Raw genomic sequence first — 22,919 nt, forward strand, 5'->3', positions numbered from 1 at the left:
CAACAGTGGAATAGCTGGATCATATGATAGTTCTATCCTTGATTTTTTGAGGAATCTCCATACTGTTTTCCATAGTGGCTGCACCAGTTTGCACTTCCACCAGCAGTGTATGAGAGTTCCCTTCTCTCCACATCCTCTCCAACACATGTTGTTTCCTGTCTTGTTAATTATAGCCATTCTGACGGGTGTGAGGTGATATCTCATTGTAGTTTTGATTTGCATTTCCCTGATAGTTAGTGATTTTGAACATCTTTTCATGTGCCTGTTGGCCATCCGTATATCTTCTTTGGAGAAATGTCTGTTCAGGGCTTTTGCCCATTTTTTAATTGGGTTGGTAGTTTTTTTGTTGTTGAGATGCATGAGTTCTTTATATATTTTGGAGATTAAGCCCTTACCAGTATGGTTTGCAAATATCTTCTCCCAATCGTTAGGTTGTCTTTTCGTTTTGTTGATGGTTTCCTTTGCTGTGCAGAAGCTTTTTAGTTTGATGTAGTCCCATTTGTTTATTTTTTCTATTGTTTCTCTTGCCCGGTCAGATACGGTGTTTGAAAAGATGTTGCTAAGACCGATGTCGAAGAGCATACTGCCTATGTTTTCTTCTAGAAGTTTCACAGTTTCAGGTCTTATATTCAAGTCTTTAATCCATTTGGAGTTAATTTTTGTGTATAGTGTAAGGTAAGGGTCTACTTTCATTTTTTTGCACGTGGCTATCCAGTTTTCCCAACACCATTTGTTGAAGAGACTTTCTTTTCCCCATTGTATGTTCTTGGCTCCTTTGTCAAAGATTAGCTGTCCATAGATGTGTGGGTTTATTTCTGGGCTTTCGATTCTATTCCATTGATCTGTGTGTCTGTTTTTGTGCCAGTACCACGCTGTTTTGGTTACTATAGCTTTGTAGCATATTTTGAAATCAGGGATTGTGGTAACTCCAGCTTTGTTCTTTTTTCTCAGGATTCCTTTAGCTATTCGGGGTCTTTTGTTGTTCCATATAAATTTTAGGATTCTTTGTTCTATTTCTGTGAAAAATGTTCTTGGAACTTTGATAGGGATTGCATTGAATCTATAGATGGCTTTAGGAAGTATGGACATCTTAACTATGTTAATTCTTCCAATCCAAGAGCACGGAATATCTTTCCATTTCTTTGTGTCTTCTTCAATTTCTTTCAGAAATGTTTTATAGTTTTTGGTGTACAGATCTTTCGCTTCTTTGGTTAAGTTTATTCCTAGGTATTTTATTCTTTTTGTTGCAATTGTAAATGGGATGGTATTCTTAATTTCTCTTTCTGCTACTTCGTTGTTAGTGTACAGAAATGCAACTGATTTTTGTATGATTTTGTATCCTGCAACTTTACCATATTCGTTTATTACTTCTAAAAGTTTTCTGGTGGATTCTTTAGGGTTTTCTATATATAAAATCATGTCATCTGCAAATAGTGACAGTTTCACTTCTTCCTTTCCAATTTGGATACCTTTTATTTCTTTCTCTTGCCTGATTGCTCTGGCTAGGACTTCCAGTACTATGTTAAATAGGAGTGGTGACAGTGGGCATCCTTGTCTGGTTCCTGTTCTTAGAGGGATAGCTTTCGGTTTTTCACCATTGAGGATGATATTAGCTGTGGGTTTGTCATATATGGTCTTTATTATGTTGAGGTACTTTCCTTCTATACCCATTTTATTCAGAGTTTTTATCATAAATGGATGCTGTATCTTGTCAAATGCTTTCTCTGCATCTATTGAGATGATCATGTGATTTTTATTCTTCATTTTATTAATGTGGTGTATTACGTTGATTGATCTGCAAATGTTAAAGCATTCCTGCATCCCTGGAATAAATCCCACTTGATCATGGTGTATAATCTTTTTAACGTATTGTTGTATGTGATTTGCTAGTATTTTGTTGAGGATTTTTGCATCGATGTTCATCAGTGATATTGGCCTGTAATTTTCTTTTTTTGTGTTTTCCTTGTCTGGTTTTGGTATCAGGGTAATGTCAACTTCGTAGAATGAGTTAGGGAGCTTCCCCCCCTCCTCAATTTTTTGGAAGAGTTTGAGAAGGATAGGTGTTAAGTCTTCTTTGAATGTTTGGTAGAATTCACCAGGGAAGCCGTCTGGTCCTGGACTTTTATTTTTGGGGAGGTTTGTGATTACTGTTTCGATCTCCTTACTGGTGATTGGTCTATTCAAATCCTCTACTTCTTCTTGATCCAGTTTTGGAAGGTTGTATGATTCTAAGAATTTATCCATTTCTTCCAGATTGTCGAATTGGTTGGCATATAGCTTTTCATAGTATTCTCTTATAATCTTTTGTATTTCTGAGGTGTCTGTTGTAACCTCTCCTCTTTCATTTCTGATTTTACTTATTTGTGCCTTCTCTCTTTTTTTCTTGGTGAGTCTAGCCAAAGGTTTGTCAATTTTGTTGATCTTTTCAAAGAACCAGCTCTTGGTTTTATTAATTTTTTCTATTGTTTTTTTGGTCTCTACTTCATTTATTTCTGCTCTAATTTTTATTATTTCCCTTCTTCTACTGATTTTTGGCTTTGTTTGTTCTTTTTTTTCCAGTTCTTTTAGGTGCATTGTTAGATTGTTTATTTGAGATTTTTCTTGTTTGTTGAGATAGGCCTGTATTGCTATAAACTTCCGTCTTAGAACTGCTTTTGCTGTATCCCATAAATTCTGGCATGTCGTATTTTCATTTTCATTTGTCTCCAGGTATTTTTCGATTTCTTCTTTGATTTCTTCATTAACCCAGTCATTGTTCAGTAACATTTTGTTTAATCTCCATGTATTTGTGGCTTTTCTGATTTTCTTCCTATAGTTGATTTCTAGTTCCATACCGTTGTGGTCAGAAAAGATGCTTGGTATTATTTCAATCTTCTTAAATTTATGGAGACTTGTTTTGTGGCCTAATATGTGATCAATCCTGGAGAATGTTCCATGTGCATTTGAAAAAAACGTGTATTCTTCGGTTTTGGGATGGAATGCTCTGTATATATCTACTAGGTCCATCTGTTCTAGTGTGTCGTTTAAGGCCAATGTTTCCTTATTGATCTTCTGTTTGGATGATCTATCCGTTGGTGTAAGTGGAGTGTTAAAGTCCCCTACTATTATTGTGTTACTGTCTATTTCTCTTTTTATGTCTGTTAATAATTGCTTTATATATTTAGGTGCACCTACATTGGGTGCGTAGATATTTACAAGTGTTATATCCTCTTGTTGGATTGTTCCCTTGATCATTATGTAATGTCCTTCTTTGTCTTTTTACAGTTTTTGTTTTAAAGTCTATTTTGTCTGATATGAGTACTGCTACCCCAGCTTTCTTTTCATTGCCATTTTTGTGGAGTATCTTTTCCATCCCTTCACTTTCAGTTTGTGAGTGTCTTTAGGTCTGAAGTGTGTCTCTTGTATGCAGCGTATATATGGGTCCTGTTTTTTTTTCCAGTCAGCCACCCTAATCCTTTTAATAGGAGCATTTAGTCCATTGACGTTTAAAGTAGCTATTGATAAGTATGTACTTACTGCCATTTTTTAACTTTTTTTTTTTTCTCAGTGTTTTAGTAGTCCTTCTCTGTTCCTTTCTTCTTCTATACAGAATTGATGGTCACTTTGGTTTGACCTCTGTCTGAAAGCTGTACTCTTTAACTCCCCTCCTCCCTCCTTTTATGTTTTTGATATCATATCTAACCTCTTTGTGTGCATTTGTATCCTTTACGTTCTTATCATGGAAATAGATAATTTTTCCTATTTGTGGTCTTCTCTTTTCCCCTTAAATCAGTCCCTTGAACATTTCTTGTAACACTGGTTTCTTGGTGACAAACTCCTTTAATTTTTGCTTGTCTGGGAAAATTTTGATCTCTCCTTCCATTTTGAATGATAACCTTGCAGGGTAGAGTATTCTTGGCTGTAAGTTTTTTCCTTTTAGCACTTTAAATATATCGTGCCACTCTCTTCTAGCCTGCAAGGTTTCTGCTGAGAAGTCAGCTGATAGCCTTATGGGGTTTCCTTTGTATGTAACTTTACATTCTCTTGCGGCTTTTAGGATTCTCTCTTTATCTTTAACTCTGGACATTTTGATTATGATGTGTCTTGGTGTGGGCCTCTTTGGGTTTATCTTGTTTGGGGCTCTCTGTGCTTCCTGTACCTGGATATCTGTTTCCTTCCTTAGGTTAGGGAAGTTTTCATCTATTATTTCTTGAAATAGATTCTCTGCCCCCTTGTCTCGCTCTACTCCTTCCGGGACACCTATAACACAGATGTTAGCGTGCTTGACGTTGTCCCAGAGGTCCCTTAGACTGTCCTCACTCTTTTTAATTCTTTTCTCTTTTACCTGTTCACCTTGGGTAATTTCTTCTAGTCTTTCGTCCAGCTCACAGATCTGTTCTTCTGTATCCTCTACTCTGCTTTTGAGTCCCTCTAGTGAATTTTTCATTTCCAGTATTGTATTCTTCATTTCTGATTGGTCCTTTTTTATATCTTCCATTTCTTTGTTGACATTCTCACTGAGGTCATCTATTCTTCTCCCCAGATCAGTGAGCATCCTTAACACTCTTAGTTTGAACTCTCTGTTGGGTAGGTTGCTCATTTCTGTTTCACTTAGTTCCTTTTCTGGGGTTTTGTCCTGTTCCCTTACTTGGAATGTATTCTTTTGCCTCCTCATTTTGCCTCTTTCCCTGTGCTTGTGTCTACGTATTAGGTAGGTCAGCTACATCTCCTGCTCTTGGATAGGTGACCTTATGTAAGTGATGCCTTAGGAGGCTTCCAGTGTGCTTCCCTCAGTTCTCAGTGTTCCAGGGGTGAGCCCTATGTGGGCTACGTGTATCCTTCTGCTGTGGCCTGTTTGCTCTCCCTGTAGGTGCCCAGGGAGGCTGAGCTATGCTCCTGGCCAGCTGTTGTAATGCTCAGCTGCGTGTAGCTGTTGTGGGCCCTTCAGTCTCTTAATCAGGTGTGGGGAGCCCCAGCACAGTTGGCTGCAAGTTCTAATACCACATTTGTGTTGCAGTATTTCTTTTAAGTGAGTAGGCCCCCAGTGTGGCAGGTTGTTAGGCTCAGGGCCTTACAATTGCTATAAGCCTCCAGCCTTTAGGTCTCTTGTCAGCTCTCCTAGGATTGCAGCTGGGTGGGGCTGGCCTCAGGCACAGGAGCACCCAATTGTTTCAGGCTTTGGAAGGTGGGGCAAACCCCGTATGTGGGTCTTTGAGAAGCACAAGTCTTCTGCAGCTGACAAGCCCTGCCGCCCACAGGTCCACACACACAGTCAACACAGTCCTGCCCCGTGTGCGTGCCTCTACCTCCCCACGCGGACCCAGTCTCTCCACAGCAGGAGCCCCACACACTCCGCCACCACCTCACACTCCCCACCTGCTCCTTGTGCACGCCCTGCCCCGCTAAAGTTGGCTCAGTTGCCAGGCTGCAGAGAATCCAGTCACCAATCTATGCAGGCCCACAAGTTGCCTGAGGGCTTGTTGTTGGGTGGGGCCAGTCTCTAGGGTGGGCTGCCTGCCCTGGCTGAGCTGGATTAAATCGGTGCTCTAGTGGGTGGGGCAGACCTGGGCTAGCAGGCTTCAGGGAGAACTCAATGGCGTCTGTGTCAGCACGCCCACACCAGGCCTCTACAATGGCCACCAACAATGTCCCAGTCCCTGGAGTGTTCTGACCCCTCACCAAGATGCACTCAGGGCCTATTAGGTGAGTCTCTTTTCACCCCAGCACTGTGCACCTTTCTTTCTGGTGATGTTAGGATGCTTTCTGAAATGGATGAGTTTGCGCATGGGCCCTTTAAGAGCCGGTTTTAGTTTCTTTGTGAACCGGGTTCTCTGGGGGTACTCCCCAATGATTTAGCAGCAAGCAAAGTCAGATATTATGCCGCTGGTCTCGATTGTGCTGGGTCCACAAAATCCCCACAGCGGGGGCGCTCCCCGGCTCAGGACCCTGCGCCTCCAGGGAGGCTGCGTACCTGTGAGCTGCTCCCGGCGGCCGTGAAGCTGGCGGCTTGTGAAGGCGGCGTTTTTCCTCTCCAGAAGGGAGTCTCTGCCTCTTCCACCTCAGTTAGGATTGTCCGTTGTTGCAGGAGATCCTCTCATCCAGTTTTCAGTTCTGTCTCAGGGGTAATTTTTCCACGAGTAGCTGTAAATTGGCTGTGTCCGCGGGAGGAGGGGAGTTCAGAGTTTGCTTAAGCCACCATCTTGACTCCTCTCCTCAAAACTGGTATTTTGAACCCATCTTTAGGATCAGTTTCTAGAAATTTATTTTGTTCTTTTGTTCGAGCCATGTTTCCTTGGTTCTTTGTTTGTCTCATAACTTTGTGTTGGGATTCACACACCTGAAAAAACCGCCACCTCTTCCAGTCTTTATGGACTGGCTTCATACAGGGTAGAACCCTCACTAATCAGTCATCTAGCTAGAGGTTCTAGGGGCCTCCGAAACCATTTTTTGGGGGGATGTGACTTCTCTGGTCTTGGGCATGCAATTTCTTTTTTTTTTTTTAAAGATTTTATTTATTTTATTTTTTCCCCCCAAAGCCCCAGTGGATAGTTGCATGTCGTAGCTGCACATCCTTCTAGTTGCTGTATGCGGGACTCAGCCTCAGGATGAACGGAGAAGTGGTGCCTCGATGCGCACCCGGGATCCGAACCCGGGCCACCAGCATCGCAGCGCGCGCACTTAACCACCAAGCCACAGGGCCAGCATGCAATTTCTTAATTAAAGAGGCTTGCTAGTTTCTTCATCAGGAGCTTATGATCTCTTGTTCCCTCTGGTGTTTGTCTCCAGCACTGCAAGTCTCTGGTTCTACAGCAGCAAGTCATCCTACTTTTCCTTGTTTTCAGTGGTCGCCAGGCATCCAAAGTATATGGTCTCCCTGTCAGCACCCTGAGTTAAGCAAGACAGGCACCAGTCCCTTAAACAGCCCTCCAAAAAGCTGGAATTCTGGACACATGCTCCACTCATCTCCCTCCCTCCCAAGGGGGAAGCCTTGAGTTGTGTGCATTCTTTCCACTGTGCCGAGTTATGCCAGCCACAGCAAGCTGCTCTCTGCTCTTCTTTGTTCTCAGCATCCCCAGACATCCAGACTATGCCAGTTCCATCAGTGCTCCTAAAGAAATGAGACAGAAACTAGTCCTTCAGGCAGCCCTCCAAAAAGCTGAACACTGGCTGTGTACTCCACTCTTCTCTTTCCTTCAAGAGAGAAGTCACAAACCAAGGTGCTCTATCCTGGTGCTAAGTTTTGCTAGCTTGTGGGAGGAGCTGACATGGGTAAAGTAAAATTGCTCTACTTACCCGTTTCAACGTGACTGTTCTTGGCTTTGTGCTTGCCTGGGATACTACAACTTCTTCATTGGTTTCAGCTTCACTTCCTCTCAGTTTCAAGTCGCAAGAAAAAGAGAGATTCTCTTCCCAGCAGCTCTCACACTTGCCCTTATAATCACCCTGATTGGAGAAACTTGGGTCCTGAGCCCACCTGTTTACCAATCACTGAGGCCAGGGGAACTGACTGTGCTGATTGATCTAAGTCTAGGTAACACATTCCATCCCTGCAGATAGGAGATGGGATCCCATCCAAAGGAGTGGATTACTGTTCCCAAATTGTCAGCATTTACCAGAAATCAGGCAGTGGTTGTTAGAGGACCAAAATATATACATGCCCACATCAGTTGTGATCAATAGTTGAGAAGATTTTGCTGTTAAAACATATTATCTGTTAGCATCAAATGTCTCCTACTTCTGTGAGAAAAAAATCAGATTTGTAAAATATACTTTTGAGCTGAGGGAAATAAGTAGTATTCAAAATACTCTTGGGACGACGTTGCTCTGGAAGCACAGTGTGAGGCAGTATTACTCGTCTAAATTGATGCCTGCCTTCTAGTCACATGAAAGAAGAGACATGCATGCGCAGCAGTTAAGAAGGAGGTGTGAGGGATGCTTAGCTTGATTGAGAAAGGTTAATTACATGTGAAATGAGGCTGGGATTCAGAGGATGTTTGCTCTAGATTTTGTGTAATGTATTAACACTGGGGATTCTCTTTATTCTATTAACAAAATAAACTCATTTTGTTTGGTTTCATTTTACAGTTGCTTTAATCCCACTGAACATTTATACTATTATTTAATTTTACTAAACATTTGTGGGTAGTAAAGTACGTATAGAATTAAGCAACTGCAGGATATTAAAGACATCCAGTTCTTACAGAGATTTGATCTGCTAATTAGCCACACCAATTTTATGGATCATTGCATTTCAGTTAAAATGTATTGTTATACGTTTATAATCTTTCCATAATGAGCTTTTATTGAGTGCATGGACCAACTTCTGTGTGACGTGGAAGAGAAACTTCCCTTCCCCCACCTAAAAAATACGTTCACTGTCCTAGTAAATCACAGTAACATTCCACTGAAAATAGTTCTCTTGGTATTATTAAATGGCTTATTTGGGACCACAGTAGAAAATGCAAATACCTCAGGAGGGAAGAGTCAGAATGATATCCAAAGAGGTTAAACAAAAGACAATAATGGAGAGGAGGAAAGCCAACATCTAATAAATTGATAGGCAATATAAATTTATGGAGAAAACATTCGAGGGTCAAATTTTCTTTCATTATGACAGTGACCTTATATAGTCTTTGCATGTCAGCCTTTCTGTTACTTAAATGGGATAAACTAACATTTTCTAGTTTCTCAACCGGGAATATTCATTTTCAGAATTAATTGTTGACTTTTGAAATACATTTTTAAAACTTCAGATTGGCTACTCCTTCTTGGAAAGAATAGTCAGGTTGAAATGCTACTGACAAAGTTAAACAGCGATGATCAAGAAATCTCCTCCATTCTTTTGTGCCCTAGAAAATGACTCACTCTAAATAACTGCCATTCCTCATATGACTTAGATAAGACTGGTGAATGACTCCCTTATTTGCCTATAACAAAACAAGACCCACCAAATTCCTATTCTTTATCTCATAAATGATTAGATGAACTGTTCATTCCTACTGACCAATCTGGACAAAACACCCACTTTGATTTGACCAAACTTTAGCCAGCCTTCTCTCTTTGCCTCAGGGTCCCAAACTTTGGCCCACCCTCCAGCAATGGAACAGTGGAACAGCCCCTCCTTAATGGCCCCTGGTGGGGAGGGGAGGGTCAGCTGGCCTCAGGGAAAAATATGCCCTGATCAGCTGTCTGTTTACGCTCCCAGCTCATCCCACTTCCTAACACCAGGTTCTTTCTAGCTTCGTTTACCCTGCCCTATAGAAGCAAAGCCATTTTCTGCCTGACCACTGAGGCACTCGCAGATGTTATGGTGGGAGTATCCTCCCTATTGCACCTAAGAGTCCCCCTTCCCTGATCACAATCGTTCCTCTCCTTCTATTGCATTAATCTTTTTGAATAATGTCTTTCCTTACCTAAGTCTGGATTTATTTTTTTATTTGACACTACAATTATTTAAGCTGACCTAGAGTATTTATCAGAAATTATTTGCGAGAGAAAAATCTCATAACATTTGTTCTCTCTTTTTATCTTAATAGAAATTTAGTAGCATATTTTTAGAGATGCTGATGGTATAAATAAAGTTATCAATAGACATACTTACTACACATTTAGATACCAAACAATGCTTAACCTCACAAACTAAACCTCTCAGCCTCACCACCAATTGCCTTCCTGAATTCTTATCTCTGTTAATGGGCCAGCTTCCCTCTGCCACCATGTTGGAGATTCCAGTGCCATCTTTGAATCCTCCCTCAACCTATTCTTCATAATCAGTCAGTCACCAGGTCAGTTGATTCTACCTCTAATTAATGTCCCTCACATTTTTCTCTTCTTTCCGGTTCCACTGTCATCACCACAATTCAAGTTCTCTTTGATACCTCATGTTAATATTATTATAGTACCCACATGATCTCTGTTTCAGTGAGACTCCGCTTCTTCCTGGTAAGATGAGTGCGGATTTGAAGAAAGATGGGGCTCTGGCAGGGTGTTTGTGGTAGAGATTGGATTTTGAGGTCAGAAGTCAAAACAGGAGTTGCTCTTACAGCTCCTGAGAGATTAGGGAGCAGGATTGCAAATGGAAAGCTCAAGGTCATGTTTTTGAGAAAATCCTACTTGTAAAATGCAATGAAGAGAAAAGGTTAAATGACAAATGTAGAGGAAATAAAGGAAAATAAACTATTGAAGACTGAAGTCAAGATCTGAAAGTCAAGAATTATTAGAGGATTAAGGGAAAACAGGCGAGATTAAATATTTGTATGTGAGAAGAAAATGTGAAGAGACACAAGACTGTTCCTGTGTAATTGTCTCCAGTGAGCTGGAATTTTAAATTAGTCTTGGTGGCTCAGTAGGAGATAGTATCAGGATGGGTATCCCCAAGTTAAATAGTGAGGCTGCTTCAGTCTGCTGGAAACTTATGCTTTCCTGAGTCAGTCGGAGCAGTAAATCTTGAAATGATTTGAGAATTTATCAAGGTGTGAGGTTGGTTCCTACATCTGTTGTTCATCACCATACCTTTGTAAAAGTACCAGACATTGTGTTGGTTTTGGTGCTGTGATGACTTAGTCCTCTTTTTTTTTTTTAGGCACTCTATTTCCTAATGATGGGTGATTCAGCTGAGTGATTCAGAAGGAGAGCAGGCAGTATTTTTATGGGCTGGCAAAGCTTTCCTCCGCCTGGTTCCCTGTTCGTGAAGTGGCTGGCTCTGACAGAATAAAGCCACGACTTCTTAGCCTGCCAGTAGTCTCTGGAATTAGTAAGGTTCCAGGTTCAGAGGCCAGCTTCAATGGCTATATCTTCTCCACAATATTCTCCCTGGAGTGAGTGTCATTGTGCCGAGAAGGACAATTGAGTTCTGAGCCAAACCTCCAGTAATCGTATAGGCACCACACTTTCCAGCCCTTATTTCTTTGATTACACTATTCACTTTTCTTGGATAATATCCCACCTTAAGAATATATGCCTTACTGGATTTTAAACTACTTGTGACCATGAAATATACATTTATATCGAAATAATTTTTATTGGAACTTATCTAGCATAACACCATCTAGAAGAGTAGAGTTGTGGTGGTAGAGAATGCTAGATGTTTCCTCTTGTTTTAGAAATAGATCCATCAAATTTTGGATGGACACATGGTTGCCAAACACAAATATTAGATTTTCTAGCCTCTCTGGTTGCTAGGTATGACCATGGGATGAAGTTTTCGTCAATTAGTTGTAAGTGGAAATAGCATATAAAACTTCTAGGGGGTGTCCTCAGAGGGAATGAGCATGCCCAACTTTTCTTCTTTCTCATTTCCCATTGCCTGGAATGCTGATATGATAACTTGATGGCAGGAGCTGGAGCAGCCATCTTAGTCATGTTATGGAAGCTGTGTGTGGAGGAAGATAAAGCCACTGTACTAGCCCTAGAAGGCTTACACTTGGACTTCCAGAGGAGACAGAAAGGTATTTTATCTTGTTTAAGTCACTGTTATTTTGGCATTTGATATAGAATGTGAACTATATGCTAATGTTCTCTCAATAAGTTCTCATTGAATGAAAGAATAAATTAGAAGTGCTATGTCATTGAAATTGACCCCTTCTACTATATATTGGCTTAAAAGACTTGACATTGTATAGCTGGCCTAAGTAGTTTGGTCAGTTGTCCCACCTGGAGGCCAACGGACTTGGTTTGTCATATAGACACAAGTTGATTGGCCCATATATTGTTTTAGAATTAAAATAATTACCAACATTTGTACCATAGCCGATTTCACATGAGTATTATTATTTCTGGGTCGTTTAAAACCTCAGATGACATAGCAACCCTCAGCCCACATTCTGGCCTTGCACCCAATGACAGGAGTCAGTTGTGCCTTTGGATGGTACATGTGCTCTTACATTCACCAGTTCGGGCCAGTTTCCCTCATTTGTGTGACTGCTTGCCTGTGTGGCGATTTGAGTTTGTGACCTGCCATGTAGTATTCTAATAAAAATAGACTTCTATTACTGATGAACACATGCTGCTTCACACACATACACACTATCGAAATGGTCAACGTAAAGCTGTTTTACTGGAATTTCCTTCTCTTATGAGCTCTTCCAGGTCAGGAGCTAATTACCCTTTGCCCTTTGTCCTTTACGTTCACTCTGGTGAACACCACACTCCTAAGCTGTTTTATGGCCGCTAATCTAATTGAAGGCAGGACTAGGGGCACCCTGCACGGGTTTAATCTCTCAAGCAGGTCTCAGCGTGTATAACACTTCCATAAACCTGCAGGCTTCCTCTCATGGGTTCTCTTCAAGTCATTTTCCTGGGAGCAGTTACTTGCTTCTTTGCACAATAAATAGACATTATTAATAATTAGAATCCTAGCCCAATCTGTCATAATTGGGAGGAAATCTCACCTTCACAACCTAATAAACCCCTCAGAAAATCAGCATCTTTTTTCTTTGTATGATAAATACTGACACTTGGAGGAAAAATTACTTAGTGCATTGCTAGGAATTAGTTATTAAGGACAAGTTAAATGAAATTGATATTTTTTAATTGGAAAGAATCACAGAAACATTTTAAGAGGACTTATCTGTGGATAGAGGATTGGGGGAGGGATGATGATTGGAAAGGACTGCTTACACATTATAATTTTCTGAAATTTTTACTTTATATGTATTTATATATTTGTTTACATCAAATTAAATGTACCAGTAGAGATATCTGGATGAGGAGATTCTGGAGACTTTACATTTTTGAAAAAATTAAAAAGAAATATACTAAAAAGGAAATATAACTAAGATACCTTATGAAATAGTGTTATATAACAACACATATAATTCTATTTGTGTAACAAAAACATTTATCTCTCTATATATATGCAAATGTAAAAGCATTGAAAATAGTTGGAATGACACAACATTAAGACTACCAGTGAGGAGACAACATAAGATAGAGAACAAAGGAACCATCACGTGCACTTTAAGTTCTTTTATACTGCATAGTTGTTTCTGAATTTCACATATTACTTGTGTAATTTTAAAAAGTAATTAAAAGTTAAATGCAAGCCATAATCTTTGACCCAATAATTTCATTTCTGAGAATACATTTTAATTATTCTCACCATAATAAAGCAAGTGTTATACATACAAATACCTTAGGAAAATATTTTGTTTTTGAAAAATTGAAAATAAGTTAAATATCCAATTATAAGACACATGTTAATTATGATAAATCCACAAAAATTAATGTTATTTAGTCATTAAAAATCATTATTGGGGCCGGCCCCATGGCGCACGTGGTTAAGTGTGCACACTCCACTTAGGCCGCCTGGGGTTTGCCGGTTCGGCTCCCGGGCATCCCATATAAAGTGGAGGAAGATGGGCACGGATGTTAGCCCAAGGCCAGTCTTCCTCAGCAAAAAGACGAGGATTGGCAAATGTTAGCTCGGGGTTGATCTTCCTCACAAAAAAAAAAAAAAAATCATCATTACCAAGAGCATGTAATGTCATGGAAGCATTTGTGATTTAATAGCAAGTGAAAAAAAGTAGGATGCAAAATTAAATATTCAACTCAGTAATAAATAAAACAACTACAAAAAAAATTAGAAGGAAATACCTCAAATGATAATGTGATGTGTTTCACAGAGCGTTCTTTGAAAATAAAAGATTTTCATACCTAACAGTCATCAGGTCCACTGTGCGGCCTGTAATATGAAGAAATTAAAATATCATAGGGCTAAAGTATAACAAACTTTAGTATCCAGGAAATTAGACTTTTATCAATTGCAATCAACTTCGAATTACCTATAAATATACTTGTGAAGATTTTCAAAGCCAATCCAACTTAATATGTTAAGTTGAACATTAGAAACAAGTAGAATTTTGAATAGCCACACCATTTCTGTATACGCATTTCAGTATGAATTTGCCTATAAAGAAAGAGTAAAGTCTCACGTGTAGGCAAAGAATGTGAACTCATCACATCTCTGGAAATTCTATTTGGTAATGGTGAAATAAACTTTCTCTATAATTACAAATATATTCACTGCCAAACTCCTGTTAAGTGGCTTTTATCTTACTGAAATCAGCATCTCATTGATCTTTGCTTTCCCATTTTTCTCATTCGGTTGGTTAATTTTTCTTTTCTATTTAAAAGGTGACTTCTTTCTTCCTCCTTTGCTATTTTTCTAGTGTAACAGTGAGAAAGGTGTATCTTTTAGACATTAGCAATTTTCTGGAAAATTTAAACAAGATTTTTGTCTTCAAGTGTTCATTCGCACCATTCCTGCCACGGAAAGATTCCATTTCTAAGTTTTCTGATTTGCTCAATTTTAGTATTTATTAAGTTACTTAGAGCACTGTGTATCTGAGAAAACTCCTTATGGATTAAAACATCTCATCTGATCACTCAAGGCTTGGACAGTCTCTTCTCCCAAGAGTTCTTGCCTCTCCCCACACAATGTGAGATCCCTATACTCTTGTTCTATGTTTAATGTTTGAATCATACTGCAGTGGGATTTGAATGACAATCTAAAGAACATTGGATAAGTGAGAAACTTGCATCCTTCATCTTCTTCTCTTACCCCACAGTGTCTCCCCAGGTGAAGCCCTGTAACTTTCTGCCAGGCACTTTTCTGCAAAGTTTAGTAGCCTTAGTTATTGTTAATATATTTTTGCTACAAATATTGTTCTTTATTGTCTTCTTTTTTACATAGCCATGTGTTACTTTGAATCTTTCGTTATATAAGCTAAGCTTTAAGTCACAATTCCAAATAGTGGGATTCAAGATCTTTACCGGGAGAGCAGATTTAACCTGTAGATAGCTCACTTTGTGGTCTCATGAGCAAACCCTATAAACTACCAGATGACTGAAAATTGAGTAGTTTTTTTGTAGACACACCTAGATTCCTCTTTATACCTGGGTGACTAAATCATGTTCTGATTTTAGAAATATAATTGTAATACAAATCGTTCCCTCAAAATGACTAGTATAATATTACCTATTCTATGGTCCTTATACAATTTACCATATTAATTTCATTGCCACTTTACTTTTCTTGATTGTCAATTTTCATTCTATTTTCAGGTGCATTACACCATGCATGCATTAAAATTATAGAGCCCCACTCTGGGAGGCACACAGATGATTAAATAAATTAATGAAATACTTTGCTACTTGGCTTCTATGGCTTGACAAACAACAATTGTTGTTCAGGTCTAAATTAAACATATTCTGTAAGGGCACTCTTCAATGCTAGCCTCATTAATTACCTTAAAAATCTATATCTTCTTGATACCTGCAAAAAACCTATGTTAAAATATAAAGCAATTCCTTGGAAATCAAATCATATTGCTAACCAAAGAAATATCAAGAAAAAGGAGACTTGATTCCCAATCTAGAGAACACTAGAAACTCACTGAGACATTTAGAGTTAGTTTAAGAGTGTTGAAGGTGTTGACTGCCTCTTCCTTCAGAAAGTGATCATTACCTAAAAGACCTGGGATAATACCCATGTAGTCCTGGAAAACACACATTCTATATGGGTGAAGAGTGAAAAAGAAGTTCCTAGGAAAAGTGAGAAGAGATATAATTTTAGTGGACACAGCTTAAAGGGAGACGGAATGGTGAGCTGCTGTTTCTGCCGAGACCCTTTGTCAGAGTATTTTATTTTAGCCCACTGTGAAAGCTATCTTCCATAGCAAAACAAACTCTTGCAGCTTAAAGTAAGCCAAGAAAAAAGAAATCCAGTCCCATACATTTTTCTTAGCTTTATATTAAGAAAACATTATCCCATCTCAATAAATGAGACCTGTGTAGATAAATGGAAAAATAAGATGTGTATATTTATGTATACAGTATTCTTGTAAGATATTCAGAAAGCTTACTTTTCAATATGCTTTAAATTAAAGCACATTCTTGTTTTTATTAAATGATGGGCCAGCTTGACGTTGCCAATTTGATGGGGAGAAAAGAGTGCAGGGGTACAGGTGCTCTCCTTAACCTAACAATTCTTTGTTTTCCATTGATTTCTGGGTTGTTCACATTTACATTTTGAGAGAAGAAAAAAAATCAAACCAGGCGCTTCAGTAAATGCTTTACATATTAGTATAAATTAAGAGGAAGAGACTTCACATAGAAGAAAAAAAATGAGTGGCAGGGGAAAGAGATGCACTCCTCTAGAGACACATTAGTGCATCTCACAACTGGTTGGTGGTGCCTGTGTCTTTACATCAAGGTCAGATTAAAGAGTTTTTTTGATACAGAATGAAAAAATGTGAGTGGAAAGTCAGCTGTGGATATCTTTGTCTTTAATATCTTAAGAGTAGTATTAAGGCACTGTGTTAATGTTTTGTCTTTCTCAAAACCATCCACTACTATAAGCATAATGATAATAAAACCAATATGAGGTTTATATTACTGAATTCACTTCTTTGTATAGAAAAGTGTTCCATAATGCCCTATTCAGATGTCTTTTCAGATGCAAAGATGGAAAAGAGGCATTTTTTTCTTTCAGTAAAAAATCATTAATATATTCAAGGTTTAACTTTCCTTTTACAAGTGTTTCTGAGTGTACCATATGGCACCAGTTAGATTTGAAGGTTTTCATTTGCTTTTTAAAATCTGAGTGAGGTTTCCTTTCATAAGCTCATACATACTGGTTATTTTTTAATAAGCTCAAAACTTCTATATAACACCAAATGCATGATTTAACAGGAAGGAATAAAAAAATACATGGTGATATAATAATTGGCTCATTTAGTTAAGAGCTGCTTTGAAGCTTAATAGTAAAGGATAAGCAGTCATTAGCTTATTAGCTCAAGTTGGACCCGGTACTCAGTTTTTAAAACAAGTGCTGAAATGCATATCTTGACAAATTGTAAAATGCTTCTCCCTCTTCCAGAGCCCCCTCCTTAGTTCTATATTCACAAAGAGAAGGGAGCTTGTTCCTGCCAACTGAGTCAGTTCGGATGGAAACGTTAATGTATTTGAGCAGATGTGTGTCAACATCACTCTGCAAAAAAAGGTTGTCTGTACCCTGCATTGGCACACAAAATCCCCAAATAAAAGCCACTATGATTCTGTACTTCCATTATAACACTCCTATGAAAATACAGTGAAGACCGTAATATAGAAAATTCGAAGATTTAAATGTACTTGCTGAAATCATTCACTAACAGGCCCTGCTGACTGTGATGAAGGAAGGATGGCTTCAAACAAAGACACTACCAGAAGAATCTTTAGGAAATGTGAGTAGAATATATACTAATTAATAAGCTAGTCTTTCTTGAGCCTTATCATATTTTTCATAAAAGAAGTAGTGCAATAACCTACTCCAGATCAAGGTGTTTAGGTAAATTGTTTCCTCTTCAAGTGTGAAGAGCCTAATTTTTTTCCTACTAGATTTTCAATTCAATTTATGTTAATTTCTAAAAGGAGTCCTTTTACCCATGAGGAACTTATGTCTGCTTTTCTCCTACACATTTTTTCCAGTAAAATTAATGGAATAAGACTGTATCTAAATGCAGTGGGGAACATAAGAAAATGAAGACATTGGGATGTGCAAGGCAAAACAATTAAGTTCTTATTGGATTCCTCAGTAATAGGCACAGAACTCCCTGAGGAATTATATGATTCTTAAGCTGACATTTAAAAGCATAAATGACATGTACAATGTTCACCTGGCTTTTATAATTTTATATACCTGTATATTCAATAAATATTAATTGAGCACATATTATTCACTATACATCATTTGAAATTCTTATGACTGATATGAAGGCTGCAATTCACATTCTCAAGAAACTAACAGTCCATGAAAAAAGGAGACAGTTACAATTATAAAAATTACAATAGAGATAGATACAGAAGGGTATAGCAGCAAATAGTAGGTGAATCAAAAGACATAACTTCAACGGACCTTTGAAAGATTACTAAGAGTTATCCTGGAAGAGAAGGTAGGAAAGATGACAGAAACTTGAAGGTGGTGAGAGTACATGTTACAAATAAAGAACAGTTGTAGCAGATGTGGCTTGAATATCAGTGTGGTGGATTAATGTGAAAGGAAATTCGAAAGAAGTTGCAGATAATTGAAGGCTTTACATACCGTCTTTATCAAACCAACAGGGAAGGACTAGAGGATTTTAATCATAGGAGTAGCTAAATAAGATGGCAGCAGAGTAAAGGGTAGGTTAGCAAGAATATGGGAATTTAGAGGAAGCCACTGTAGTAATTTAGGTAAAAAATAAAGGGAACTTGAGGTAACCAATGGGGGTGGAGATATAGAGAAGGTATGTGAGAGGAAGAAAGGACAGATATGGTGACAAGGTGTCCAATAGAGAAATTTTCTAGATGCCTCCAAGTATGGCTTGGGATATTGACTAGGTGATAGTACCAATCTCCACATGGGAGAATATAGGAAGAGGGTCAAGTTTGGGGGTTTATAATAGCCGGGAGATGAGGGTATGTAAATAAAGAATTTGTAGTTTTACAAGTTGACTTTAAGATGCTTCTAGAACATACAGTATAAATATTTAGTAGATATTTGGGTAGATGTGTCTTCAAGAAAGAAGTCAGAGATGTGGGAGAATTTTTAGCATATCAATGATAATGGTAATTCAAGAAAAGGATGTATATCAAAACTCCCAAGAAGAGTGTATAGTGAGAAGAAAGGAGAGCCAAGGGTGTGCTGCTTGAAACATCAATATTTGAAGGGAAAGTGGATAAAATAAGAACATCAAGTAACAAGACATGGGAAGTCAAAGGAGGTGGGAAAGACACGTAGAAAGGGCAACATTGTGGGGGTTAAGATGGATAGAAATTCAAGACAGAAAGATTGATTAAATGCATTAAATATCTAGACAGACATCTAATGCTACAAGGCCCATAATAACTATGTCATTGGTGACTTTGGGGAGAAGGGGTTTCAGTGGCGTAGGAGGAGCAGAAATCAATCTATACTGCACCAAAGAATGAATAGAAAATTTCAAGAGGTTGGAAGATCAAAACAGTATATATTGTTTAAAATAAAGTTAGTTTATTGGAAAGCAAAATATAATCACAGAATTTTCCTACACTTCTGGAAATAACTAACTGGGGGAAGTGAGAGAGAGAGAGAGAGACCAGACATCCATAGAAATTCCCAGGAGGAGAGATATTCTTTTACTCAATTCACTAAAACATTTATCTGAAAATAAGAAGGGGGCAATTTATATTAATACTAATAAAATGAGAGGTGAAATTACTTGGAGAGGAAGTCAGATAAAAAGGGGGTGTAGTGGGAGTTAGAGACAGAGCCAAGATGGTTGAGTTTTAGACTTCAGAAGTAAATATGTTCTCTTTGAGGTACAGGTCTAAGGTGTGGCTGTGGATTCAAGGTGTCAAAGTGTAGTAGAAAAAACTGATATTTGAGTTGAAAAGTTGAAGAATTGTGACACTGAAGTGGTAGCCTCACTAATATTTTTGGAGTCTCCAAAGATAATGGGAAAGGCTCTAAGGTAAGAGACCTTGATTCTGATACCGAAGTCATCAAAGTTTGTGGGAAGCCAAAAATAAAGTAAATAAATGCTACTGATAAAAAGTGGTCTTATCAGAAAGCAAAGGTGACAGTGAAAATAAGAACCTAGGAAACTGTTGACCCTATTTTCCCGGCCAGGTATATGCACTGTGTGAATAAAGAGCAGCTTCTACTAAAGAAAGCAGAATCGGGGGCCAAAATTTAGTTTTAGAGCCACACTTTGGTAAGCTAAATAGAAAGAAAGCAGGTTCTATGATGCGTATAGGAGTTTATTAAAAAGAAACGGTGATCTAAGAGGATACCAATGAGTGGCAAAACAAGCAAACGCCTATACTTTTTAAAGTAAGTCTGTCTCTATTCAATAAACTTATTTCGGTCATTGTTGATTACTTTCACTTCAAGGGGGCTAGCATTTCTTTCATTCTACTGATAGATATTGAGCACTTACTAATCACCTTGAGTGATTTTCAGGTAAATTGAATAGCCTAAAATTTACTCCCTGCTGTTCCTGACGCAGATTGTTGACTCTCAGAGCTTGGGGGTCCAGGTGGCCTGGTCCATTCAGAAACCACAAGTAGGCTGCCTTCTTAAGGCTTTGAAATACATTATTAAAAAAATGTTATTACCAGCAGTAATAACTAAGTTTATTCTGAGACTTGATAGAATTCAATTATACACTGAGGTTGCAGTTGGCAAATAAAAAGAAATTTTTATTGAAATCTTTATTAACCAATTAGTATAATTGGGCTTTAACTTTTTATGTTGAGTCCCTTATTCTATAGATTAAATCCATTGAAATTGTTTCCCTTATTTCAGGGCAGGCACACCATTAGGCTATTCAACTTTCAGACTCTGCTTTGCCATCTGCTTAGTTGAAATGGTTGTGTGGATTCATCCCTTGTTAGGCTTTATTAAGCTTGCACCAACATAACATTTTAACCTCTAAACACAGGAAAAGCAACAAACAGGTGAAGATCAACAAACACTGCAGGAAGATTTTAAATGACTAATCAGATGGAAGAAATGTCTAAAAAGAGCAGGCAGGAAAATGGAACGCCAACTGTTGTAGCCACAAGCTTGAGAAGGTGAGAATAGATGGCTGCCTGCCAAGGAAACCTCAGGCCCTGTAAATCCAACGTGTTATTACCAATAGAAACACTGGTGCATGCATGCGCACACACACACACGCACACACACACATACCTCTGAGAAAGCAACAGCAAATTTTAAACAGGGACCTGTGAAAATCTTCAGGATTTTGCTGGGGGAACTTCCATGCCCTAGATTTAGGTCAAAGAGAAAGTATTATAGAGAATGTTCAGGAAGGATGGATTTTAGAATCAGAAAGATTGAGTCAAAATCTTGCTTTTTCCTCACTAAATGATCAGTTGCCTTGCACAAGTTCTTTCTAAGTTTCTACTTCCTCAATTTTAAAACATGGGTTGAAAACAGTCCCTATGTCTAGGGATGTTATGGAGGTTGAATGTGGGAATGCAGGAAGGGTCTTCAAGCAAGCTCTTTTCCTTCAAAGTAGTCACAGTGTCAGGTGGGCTTGCCTTGCCCTTCAAATACTGCTCTAGTTTCTGCTTCTTCATAACTCAAATCTCCACATAATTTGGATTCTTCTACTCCCAAATAAGAAAGTTTTATGCCTTTTTCTTCCTAAAATTCATTCCTCTCTTCTTCCAAGTGCCCTCTCCCCTTTTCTCTGTTCACCACCATGCCCACTTTCAATCCTTAACTGAAATCCAAGTACTTTCTTTCACTGAACTTTCATGTTGGTCACTTATTTAGCCCTTTTGGAATTTCTATAGCATCTAAAAAATTCATCAGAATGTACTTTATTGTTCAATAAACCAATTTTTATTTTTAAATATATAGCTTCAACCATTTGTACTTATAATACTCAAGACAGACATTTCCATAGCTTTATCAGGATACAAATTCAAGGCCTTTTGGATATGCTGTAAATGCTCCCCTATGGTTTATTGGACGTCGCACATAGTCTAAACTACAGGAGATCATGTAGGACTTTGTAAGCCTTTTTAAGCAACAGGAAGCCCTTGAGGGGTTTTAGGAAAAGAATTAATATAATCTGATTTAAATTTTTCAAAGATCTCTCTGGATGCTGTATGGAGAAAAATTAGAAGAGGACGAAGAATCAGGAGATCATTTAATAGGGTATTTCAATAGTTCAGGTGATAGATTACAGCAGTTTGTACTGGGATTGTGACAAAAAAGATGCCGAAAAAAATATCAGATTATTACAAATTCTGGAGGTATAATCTACAGCATCGTTGCTGAATTGAATATTGGGGATGAGGGAAATGCCATCTGAGCAACTGAGTAAAGGGTCATGTTAACTAAGATGGGGCAGATTGAGTGGGAGGAGGATTTAAGGGGAATGGGATAATCAAAAGTTAATTTTGTGATTTTAATGCCAGTTTTCGCTTCTTTCATGTCTAGTAACCTTGTATATTTCTGTTTTTGAAATCTACTTTGCCAATTTTTAGAGTTTTATGTGTGGATAATATCAGGCTTCTCTTTTGTAAGCAAAGTTGTTTCATGATCTGTTTCTGATAAGTCCATGATCTAAAGTATTTATAATTTGTTTCTGTTGCCTTTGTGTGTGTGTGTGTGTGTGTGTGCGTGTGTGTTCTTCCTTCACAGTGTCTTATTTCCTTGTGCTCTTAGTAACCTTAAACTGTGGGGTGGAAAAACATATCTATTGGTCTCTATAATTTAAGGCTTAGGATGATTGCAACTTCCTCCAGAGAGAATTTGTGATTTATTTTACCATGGCCGTGAAAATAATAGCAATCCAGGATCAACTTAAATGAAGTTCAAGACCAAAAGTTTCCCCCAGATAATCCAATCAATTCAAAATCATGCTGGAAACACATGTGAGGCTTTTCCTTTTCTATTTTACCTTCTCCCCAAGGAGTGAATTTCTTTGGAACCCCAGATTATCGTTGGAAAATTCTCCTGTTAGACTCCTAAATTTTTGCTGGTCTTGGTTTCGATTGCTGTCTGCTCATCTTGCAATAGCTGCAATGCTCATTTACCTCTCTCAATTTCTATTTTTTCTCCACTTTTTACCTGATAATTCTTTATTGTCTTGTCAGATTTTTGTTCTTTTCAGACAATTTAAAAATATGTCTTCTCTACTTCTTTTAGCTACCTGGGGGTTGGGAGGGAGAAAGACTGGTCCAATTATCTAAGCAGTCATTATGGGAAACAAAGAGAAATATTTAATTTCCAGTACATAAGGGTTAAATGCCTGTTATAAAACTAAGTGGAGATGTTGAGTGGGAAAGTGGATATATGAGGTGAAATCTCTCAGGAGATTCCAGTAGTGGAGGTATAATTTACGGAGACACCACCATATGGATGTCACTAAAAGCCAGGGATCAGATGAGATCACTTAAAAAGTGATGTAAATAGACAA

The 22,919-nt window shown here is 38.3% G+C and overlaps 1 long non-coding RNA gene across 1 annotated transcript; it reads left to right on the plus strand.

Annotated features, from left to right (window-relative positions):
* The first annotated feature begins 5,581 nt into the window (after positions 1-5,581).
* Positions 5,582-17,279, plus strand: LOC147916273 (uncharacterized). Its single transcript, XR_015553201.1, has 3 exons — positions 5,582-5,682; positions 11,316-11,426; positions 17,136-17,279. It is a non-coding gene; the product is annotated as an uncharacterized LOC147916273 (long non-coding RNA).
* The last annotated feature ends 5,640 nt before the right edge of the window (positions 17,280-22,919 follow it).

This window comes from Ceratotherium simum, chromosome 9 (genome assembly GCF_057802395.1).
Source record: "Ceratotherium simum simum isolate JZ-2026a chromosome 9, ASM5780239v1, whole genome shotgun sequence".
NCBI classification, from domain to species: Eukaryota; Metazoa; Chordata; class Mammalia; order Perissodactyla; family Rhinocerotidae; genus Ceratotherium; species Ceratotherium simum.